The sequence below is a fragment of the Cryptomeria japonica genome, chromosome 7 (genome assembly GCF_030272615.1).
Source record: "Cryptomeria japonica chromosome 7, Sugi_1.0, whole genome shotgun sequence".
Lineage (NCBI taxonomy): Eukaryota > Viridiplantae > Streptophyta > Pinopsida > Cupressales > Cupressaceae > Cryptomeria > Cryptomeria japonica.
In genome coordinates, this window is record NC_081411.1 from 762,038,538 (window position 1) to 762,048,837 (window position 10,300).

Here is a 10,300-nt window from a genome sequence, read left to right on the forward strand (position 1 = left end):
CTAGACTATGGTCCCGGGCAAGGCCGGAGGTTTTCTCGCCTCCACTCTTTCCTACCGGCGCCCGCACGAGTGGAGTATTGTATAATTTCAAAAATGATTAATAAAATTCTTGGCCTCGGCCTCTTATTGATCAAAAAATATATATATATATATTATTTAACTTTCAAATATATATAAATAATAACTTTTTAATTAAATATTATTTTTATTTCAATGTTTTAATTATTATTATATTATAATATATAAATCTAATTTAGTTTGAAAATAATAAATAGAATCTAAACATTGAATTATATTTAAAACTTTTTATTCTTATTTATATTAATAGTTATATATATTATATATAAAATCTAACAATATTATTATTTAATTTTAATAATAATAACTATCCTTATTTTTCATATATAACTTTTGTTGAATAAATAAAAAATATAAATTGGGTATTTAACTTTTTTTCTAGGTTTCATTTTATTTTAACTTTGTAAAGTTTGTTTTTACTTGTAATTTTTAAAATTGAAGTTAAAATTTTAGTTTCAACAATTTTAATATGATTTAGTTTTATTTTTAATAGTTTATTACTAGTATAGTTCTAATTTATCCCTATCATCTCCATTATCTCTCTCTTGCCCCCTCTACATATCTCTCTAAATGTCTTTGTATATCTCTCTCTCTCTCTCTCTCTCTCTCTCTCTCTCTCTCTCTCTCTCTCTCTCTCTCTCTCTCTCTCTCTCTATTTTTGTACATCTATCTCCCTATCTCTCTATCTCTTTCCCCTTCCCTCTCTATCTCTCTATATCATCCTATATAGATATATCTCACCCTCTCCCTCTAAATATTGAGTTGTATCTTCCTCTCTTTCTATATTTCTCCCTCTTATTCTCCTCTCTCCCCCTCCTCAACCTATCTCTCTCCCCCTCTCTATCTCCCCTCTCTCTATCCATCCCCAATCCTATCTCTCTCACTCCCTTCCTATCCCATATGTATCTCTCTATCTCTACCTCTTTATCTATTTGTCTCTATCTTTATCTCCCCATAATTATTCTTCCATATCTCTCTATCTTTATCTCATTATCTCTACATATTTTTTCTACCCCTATATCTCTCCCCCCTTGGTGCAGGGCATCTAACACTCCAAGAATGAAAGCTTTGTTTTCTTTTTAGTTTGTGTGTTATGTAGACACCTAAAAAATGTCTCATTGATCATGTACTAATTATTTCTCTAATTGGTTAAATAATTATTTAATTATTTAATTAAGTTAATTAATCTTATTCTTCTATTTCATATTTCCTCATAATCTTAATAATTATTCTATTTCTTATTCTATCATCATTTAATCATTTTAACCATTTTCTAAATGTTAATTAAATATTTGTTATTTAATTAATTATGATTAATTCTCCAATTTAAATAATCTTCATTATTTAAATAAATTAATTCTCAATTTCTATCTCAATCCTATCATCATCTAATCATTAACCCTTTTCTAAATATTAATTAAATATTTATTATTTAATTAATTGTGATTTTATCCTTTAAATTAAATAATCTTTATTATTTAATCAAGTTCCATTTCTAAATAATTAAATAGTTTCTTTAAATTATTTAATTAACTAATTAATTCTTCTAGTTACATGTGCATGATTTCAAAAACCAAATTGAAAATCAAAGTCAAGTTTTAAATATATTCAAATACTAAATTGAATTAAATAAATTCAATTATTTGAATAAATATCATGCAAAGATTAAATTGAAAATCTAAATCTAAATACAAGCACATGCTAAATTAATTAATTAAATCAATTAATTAATTAAATCATTTATCTCTCCAATCTCTATTTCCATCTTTCAGTTAGCTTTTTCTAAATTAAGCTTTCTTTGTCATCCTCTTTATTTCCTCCAATCATTGTTTTTCTTCCTTCAATCAGCTTTTTCTCAATCAACTGACTCCATTGATCTATTCAATCTATTGAGTTTCACTCCTACAATTAGCGATTCAATTTGTTCCACTTGAGTTCCACCTCTTGATCAATTTGTTCCACCTTTCAATCAATCTTCTCCAAATTTCTATAAATTGGGCATTCAATCTCCATTCTCGACAATCACGAACTTTGAATCTTTGTGTCACTTGCAGGTTACCAGTGCAATATCTGAGAGCCATCATACCACAGATAAGAGAAGAGCAATGGAAGCTATGCAATCTTGGAATAGGGAGTTTGATTTGAACTATTTTAATTCTTATTTCATTGTCTTGTTTTTTAGAATTCTTTGATTAGATAGGGATTCGTGATTTCCCTTTGTTCCTAATTGATTGTTTTGAATAAGATGAATTTTACATGCATACATTTTGGTGAACCCGACGTTAAACACAGCTAACTTACCTTCTCTATTCTCTGTGTAATTTTTGCAGGTCGTACGGATTTTTGCTTTTTTTTTAACAGATTTCGAGAACAGATATTCTGTCATGCAATTGAGATTACATCGTCCTGCAATCACATAGACAACATCATGCATTCGATCCCTCAGGGTCATGCATTCACTCTGACAGGGTTACCCAATCGCCCTGTTCAGATCACGCAATCGCCCTTTCCGGATTACGCATTCGCAGGGAAAACTGTTGTCTAATTTTTTATTTTGTCTATTATTTGATCTGTCTATTTCTGTCTAAAATTGGTTTAATCTGGAAACAAATTACTTCTATTTCATGATTTCATTATAATAGTTTATGGCAAGAAAAGTACAGTTCAGGATTTCAGGTGCAAGAAGGACTAAACAACAAAGAAGAGAAGCCAAACGCTATCAAAAGGTTCTCCAGGTAGAAAAGTAGATACAAGAGTCGAAAGATCAACTTGCCTTTGATAGATATAATAGTTGAGTTCTTTCTTATCAAGTTAAATATGAACTAATCAATATTGAATGGATGTTGAGAGATTTGGCTAGGGCCTCACAGTTGGTTTTGCAGGTTGTTGATCGGGTTTAGTTTTCTTTTATTTTTTTATTTTTTTAATTTTTTGTTGTCTACTTGTATGTTACGCAATCGACCTGTTATTATTACACAATTGATCGGTTATCATTACACATTCGATTTGTCAGAATTACGCATACGCTCTGTCAGGTTCACACAATCGATCTGTAAGTATCACGCAATCCAACAAGTATTGTCACGCATTCGATTTTGTCAAATTTTGAGTTTCTATTTTCTGTTGGTTCGATTTTACTACTAATCTCCTGTTTACAGCCTGTGGTAGATTTACAGAAAGGATTAGATTAGTACTTTTGCATGCATCACCTAACACTTCATCTTTTGGTGCTTAAAATCAACAACAATTAAAATGGACATCCATGTATCTCACACTTTGTCTTTTGGTGCTTAAAATCAACAAATGGTTAAAATTGACATGTATGCCTTCATATTTCGAGTTGGTGTTTAAAATGGACATGCACATGCGTATTCAACACCTAAATTTGGGCTATAAAATGAACGTGAATCAGATTGCATTAGATTAAATCATTTTTCTTTTTTTCTTAAGGTAAAGAATTTTTATTGTGTTTGGGGTGGACCTACTGTTGCATTAACCAACTTTTCCACCCACCTTTGGGATCTTGGGAGAAAGGAGGAAGGTGACAACGACATCCAATTTTTATTTTATTCTACGTAGTGAGGGTATCTTTAACTAGGGATTTCATCACCCCACAGAGGTACTTTGAATTGGGATGCGTTGGGGATATCATCTCTCCCAGTGTACTCTAGAGCGGGTTTTTTGAACCGCTATATAAGTATACTAGTCAGGCAGCTAGAGTGTTGAGTGAATTCGAAGTTTGTGGGGGTCTTCCCTGCACCGATAAGCTCAATTAAAGTCTGAAGTGGCTTGCTCTGAGAATCCATCGTTGGATCAGGATCCCTCGAAACCTAATACTACGAACCAATTTAGTTCCCAAAAATCCTACATTCAGTGATTCTGGGAGTGCGGATCGTACCCCATAGATACCCTTCATGTACCTTACACTATGATACAGAAATCCCTTAGCTATAAGATCTTCAGATGTTTGGGGTAAGAGAGACTGGCATGCCCGAGAAGTGTGTGTCGTGGAGTGGAGCCAGTCTTGCCAGATTCTCTATCTGTTCATTTTGTCTCGGTATTTCGTAAGGGCCTCATTGAATGGTGTCCACTTTCTAGCCTAAGATTGTATTCCATGTTTTTTTATGTATCATTGTGCTAGACCAGTATTGAGTCAGTCCTTTGGGATATTTCAGGCCCTATCCTTCGTATCTCCGAATTTTTTGAGATTGTATGAAAATTAAGTCAATCAGCTATACATACCTCCAAGCAATTGTTCTCAAATTTGGAAAACTACAAAAACTTGTCATACACACGAAGCTACAGAAAGAAAAATCCATTTTGAAACCAAAAACTTAAAATCCTTACATACTGGTGACCCTAGGAAGTCTTCTGCATAGTCCCACTTACGTCCTCATTATCATCCTAAAGTCCTTCTATAGTCCTCATTCATCTTCATTATCATCCATAGTCATCACATAGTCCTAATTTTGAGTCCATATTATCATATACGTCTTCATCTAGACCTCATATACATCTAAGTCCATTGTCAGTTATAGAGTCATAGCATGTGTCATCATGGGTCTCCCAGGTGATGGTTTGCTCCCCTTCTAGCAACCTAATCTAGTGACAAACGACGGTCAACGAGAAATCATTGATGGTCTAGCTAACTTAGCTTGGGACTTAAGAAGAAACGCACCTCAATATATAGGAGTCATATACAAGATAAATATTGAGTCTAAAATTGCCCGTCAAATTGATAGAGAGATTGAGACAAAACAACTTAGGCAAAAAATGGAAAGACTTGCATTAGAGAAATCTAGAAATGCTCAGCAGGTCTCATGTCAAAATCCTCAATAGAGAGTCTAGTATAGCCTTGCATACCTCATATTTACGTCTACAGTCTAGCGTTAGTCATCGTCTTGCATAGAACCACCCTCATATAGCAAATTTTAGATGCCAATCACGAGGTCACAAAAAGTGAAAGGAATAATGGACCCAAACTACACACAGTCTATAAACCCCACTTGGAATATGGTTATGACAACTGGTCAACACTCATATCCTCAGACAATGTCTACCTTAAATGAATTACAATAGCATTTGACAAAGGAGGAAATTGAGTCAGCTCAACAAGATCCACACGTCCTTATGATCCTAGATGCACTTATACATAGTGATAGGGACAAGTATCTCTCATTGCTATTACAAAAAGGGGTGAAATTACCTGAAGATTTTGATGTCACAAAGATTTTACCATTGGGAAAAACATTAGGTCAAGATAACAGTCAAACACCACCCATGACACAAATACAAGCAACGACCTCGAGTATTCCTCAAAAATGTCAATGCAAATGCAAACTTTCAAACAAGTGCGTCAACCTTGGCGATCAATGTTAGTATACCAACACAAAGCATACCAATAATATCGTGTCTCAGCACCTATTCAAACACAAGCAACAAGTGCAACCAACCTCCAGTTTCCTATTCTAGAGGATCAACATATAGTCACCAAAATGCAAATCTAAGTCCTACCAATACAACAACTACAACTCAACCAAACATGGGTTCACATATCACTTAATTCACAGTACCTAGTGGAACACAGAACACACAAAGTTATAACCATGGTACCTTCCAACAAACTCCTAGTTATGCAACCTTGAATCCTTTTGTGGGACATACACAAACACAAGGTCTACCTTTAACACAAATAGATATCCCGACACAACAAATACAAAATTTGCAACAACAAATGATGACCATGCAAACCGGTAACGATAAAAAGAGATACACAATGTAGGACTTACATCCTTATCCATTTGATCACACACTATACATGTCGCCTTTCCCACAACATTTTGAAATGCCCAAATTTGATAGATATCGAGGGAAGGGTGATCCTAGAGATCATATCAGAGAATTTTTTACGACATGTATAGAGGTTGCCTCAGAAGATACTTATTTAATGAGACTATTTCCTAAAAGTTTGGGAGGTCCGGCTTTAGAGTGGTTTTCACATTTACCACCAACCATCACATCATGCGGAGAATTAGCTAAACAATTTATTGCAAACTTCTCACATAACATTGACACCCCAGTTACTTTGATGGACTTATGTGCTGCTAAACAATATGAGAATGAAACATTTGCATCCTTCATAAAATGATGGAGGGCTCTCTATAGGAGGTGCAAGACAATTATCCTAGAAACAAAGCGAGTGGATATGTTCACAGAAAACTTGATTCCTAAGATTAAATATCCGATACAAATGCAATGTTTAACCACATTCAAACAAATCATGTAAAAGGCTCTCAAATGTGAGAAGGGACTAGTAGAACAAGGTCTTATTAAGTATGGCAACACCAACAACAATGACAAATCTAAGTTTTGGTCAAAAAACAAAAATGTGACCAATGATGATATTGTAGACGCCAGAACGATAAATAGAACTCAACCCGTTTTATCTTTGGGAATGAGTAAGTCATCTAATCCACATATAGGGAATAATACAACCTCTGCAAATGTAAATGCTACACAAAACATGAACACAAGATACCCCAGGGTAAATGCTCCAAGAAGAAATTACACACCTCTAGGAGAACCTATTGAGTCAGCACTCAAAAAGTTAATATAAACAAACATGATCGCTTTACCTAAAGTAAGAGTGTATGAACCAGGTCCTTTCAAACCCACATGGTGGAATGATAATGATTTCTGTGATTATCATCGAACTAAAGGTCACAAAACAACAAGTTGCTACAAATTAAAAAACTTGGTCCAAGATATGATAGACCAAGGGGACATCACAATTGATACCGATAAAACCTCAGCAAACACAAATCATACAATTTTTAAGGATCCTTTTGTTAAGCATGACAAAGGGAAAGCTACCACATCAAGTACCCCAAGACAATACAGCTAACTACACAAAGGTCTCATACGACTACACTATTCATGCCATTAGCTCAAGAGATGTAGCAAACAATGATTCACAAGAAACACTTGATCAAGATGACCAATATCAAGACACTCACACAGATAATAACCAAATTTGCATGATATCAGAGGCACCAAAGTATGATGATGATAGAAATCTTTGTCTCTGAGACTGGGGGCATGATCAACCATCTCACTCAGGTTGGTTTGAAGATGAACTCATAGAACACATCATGGATGTCAAACATACACATAAAGACTATGAAGAGGGATTTAACATAAATCTTGATAAAATAGCTTATGATACCGACAAATCTTGTAAGTCAAATGATACAGTAACTATGATTACCATAACTCCCAGAGACAGAGATTGTGCAGTGGTTACTCGCAGATCAAAGGTAACTTTAAGGGGGATACCACCAAATCATCCACCACCAGTAGGGACTTACAATGTTGTTGAGCAACTTAAGAAAACTCTGACACAAAATTCGAACTATTGCATATTTCACCCACTCATAGAGCTATACTGGACAAAGCACTTCAAGATTCAGTAGTGGACAGAGATATAGATGAACATGCCTTCCAATCTATGGTAGGAAATCTGACACAAGGCACACGTATTGCATTCACAGAACAAGATATTCCTAGTGATAGATTACTTCATAATGACCCACTAAATCTGGAAGCTTACATTCGTAAGAGAAGAATCAGAAGAGTACTCATAGATGGGGGAGCCGGGCTCAACATTTGTACTTTAAAGTTGGTCAAAGCACTAGGATATTTTGAACTTCACATTGATTCTTCCACGAGGATAAATATCAAGGTTTACGATGATGAAGAACATCCATCAAAAGGCATTGTAACATTACCTGTACAAGTAGGACCTATAACGACAGAGGTCGCTTTTCAAGTCTTGGATAGAGAACTAGGATATAACATGTTATTGGGCTGCCCATGGATCCACACCATGCAAGTGGTACCATCCACATTTCATCATTGTGTCAAATTCCCATATGATGGTATTGAAATCACCATAAAGGGTGATCCAAATCCATTCCAACATTGCAATTACCTGAAAGACATTATGGATAATCAGGTACCTATCAATCAGGCTACACCTCTCACTACACAACTAGAAACATTAAAGATCACAGAAACAAAAAAGGATATGCCTACAACATCCTACTTACAAATAAAAGATATGGGTTGTGGAGAGTATTCTATTGCAAATACTTTAAGTGGGAAATAGTTGTCTCTTTCTCCTAAGTCTTTTGGGAAACCTCACAATACAATACAAAAATAGGACAAAGGAAAAGAAATTGTTAGATACACAGACTCATGCTCTTTCATTAGATGGGGTGACTTACAAGAAGAATCCCTAAACGAAGATGTTAACCATTGGATATATAGAGAAGAAGATCACATGATGATACCCAGACTACCCACAGATCAGTATGGCAATGGATTCAAAATGCTCCAGAGACATGGATATGATGGTACCACAGGCCTTGGGTTACAGAAACAAGGAAGACTAGAACCTGTTGTTCCTAATGATAATCCAGGGAATCAAGGATTAGGATATAAGCATGTACAACTTATCACAGAAGCAAGACAACATACCCTTGATATATTAAATCGGCCAAGGAAACTATCAGACTACATACCACAAAGGGATTTTTCCACACAGGTGCTCCCATCTTCATCTCAAACAAGTAATCAGGTACCTACATCACCTAGTGCAGAATCAGATGGAGAAGATATGAGACAACTCCTGCAAGAACCTACCACTGAGTTACAAAATGATGCAGTTGTTGACACAACAGTACAGGCTGATGTGGCAACAGATGCAAGTTTACCACCACCACCTGAATCCCATCTGTGGTTATTGTCACTACTTCTACCATGAGAAATAACTCAGGCTCAACCTAATAAAATAGATGGAGAAAGATTGCAAAGGCTTATACCAGGCTTAAGAAGGGTAACTAATGTCCAAAGAAGACCAGTCAATCTACAACAGAATCAAAGGTAGGAACAAGAAGAAATAAGTGATGATAGCTCATATGATGAAACATATATTGAAAGTGAGACAGACTCTCATGACTATGAATTCTTATCACTCCATGATTCTAGCCCACCAAAAAGTGTAATATCAAGGTATCAAATAAAGCTTATACAGGATGAAAATACACAAAGTCATTCAAATAATCAAGTCTTCATGTTATCAAAGTCTACTAAAGAAGGGAGTAATGATTTACCCCTAGTGCATTCACACTTGATTGATTGGGGGCAAGAAGGAAAACCAACACCGGATTGGTTTGAAAATGATGAAGCAATTTCAGAATTTCTACAAGTCAGAGAGGGATTTCCACAAGGTGATCACAAAACAGGTTTTGTTGTAGACCTGAATAGAACAGCATACTTTGGAGAAGAGAGTGCTTCTGCAAAAAAAGATAAGGATCAAACTACCCATAATGGTAAGAGTGACTTGGGTAATCTTCCTATGGAAAAAGAAAGTTCAGCATTACTTACAGAGGAAATAAAAGAAGTAAACATAGCAGAAGGGGAGGTTGTACATAACATCCATCTGGCAAAATCACTAAGCAAAGAAGAAAAAGATAGATTCATTCATTTTTTCAAGCAATGACCTATCAACTTTGCTTGGTCCTATTCAGACATGCCAGGCTTAGACTTTGAATTAGTGTTGCATCACTTACCTTTGATATCGGGAGTTAAACCTTACAAGCAAAAACTGAGAAAAATGCATCCAAGTATCGCATTACTGGTTAAAATAGAACTACAAAAGTTGTTGGATGTAGGTTTTATTAGACCTATTGACTATGCGGAATGGATATTCAACCTGGTACCTATGACTAAGCCCACGGGAGGCACAAGAATTTGCATGGATTTCCGGGATCTAAATAAAGCTTGTCATAAGGATGACTTTCCGCTACCAAATATCGATATGATAGTTGAGCTAACAGCTGGAAATGAGATGCTATCCTTAATGGATGGTTTTTCAGGATACAACCAGATTAAAATTGCACTAGAAGATCAACATAAAATGTCCTTTACATGCCCATGGGGAACATATTGCTAGAATGTGATGCCATTTGGTCTCAAAAATGCCGGAGCAACATACCAGTGAGCCATGACAACATTGTTTCATGACATGATCCACAACATAATGGAAGATTATGTGGATGACATATTGGCTAAATCACAAACAAGAGAAAGTCACCTTGCAGTTCTTACACAAATATTGATCGGTTGGAACAGTATAATGTCAGATTAAACCCGAAGAAGT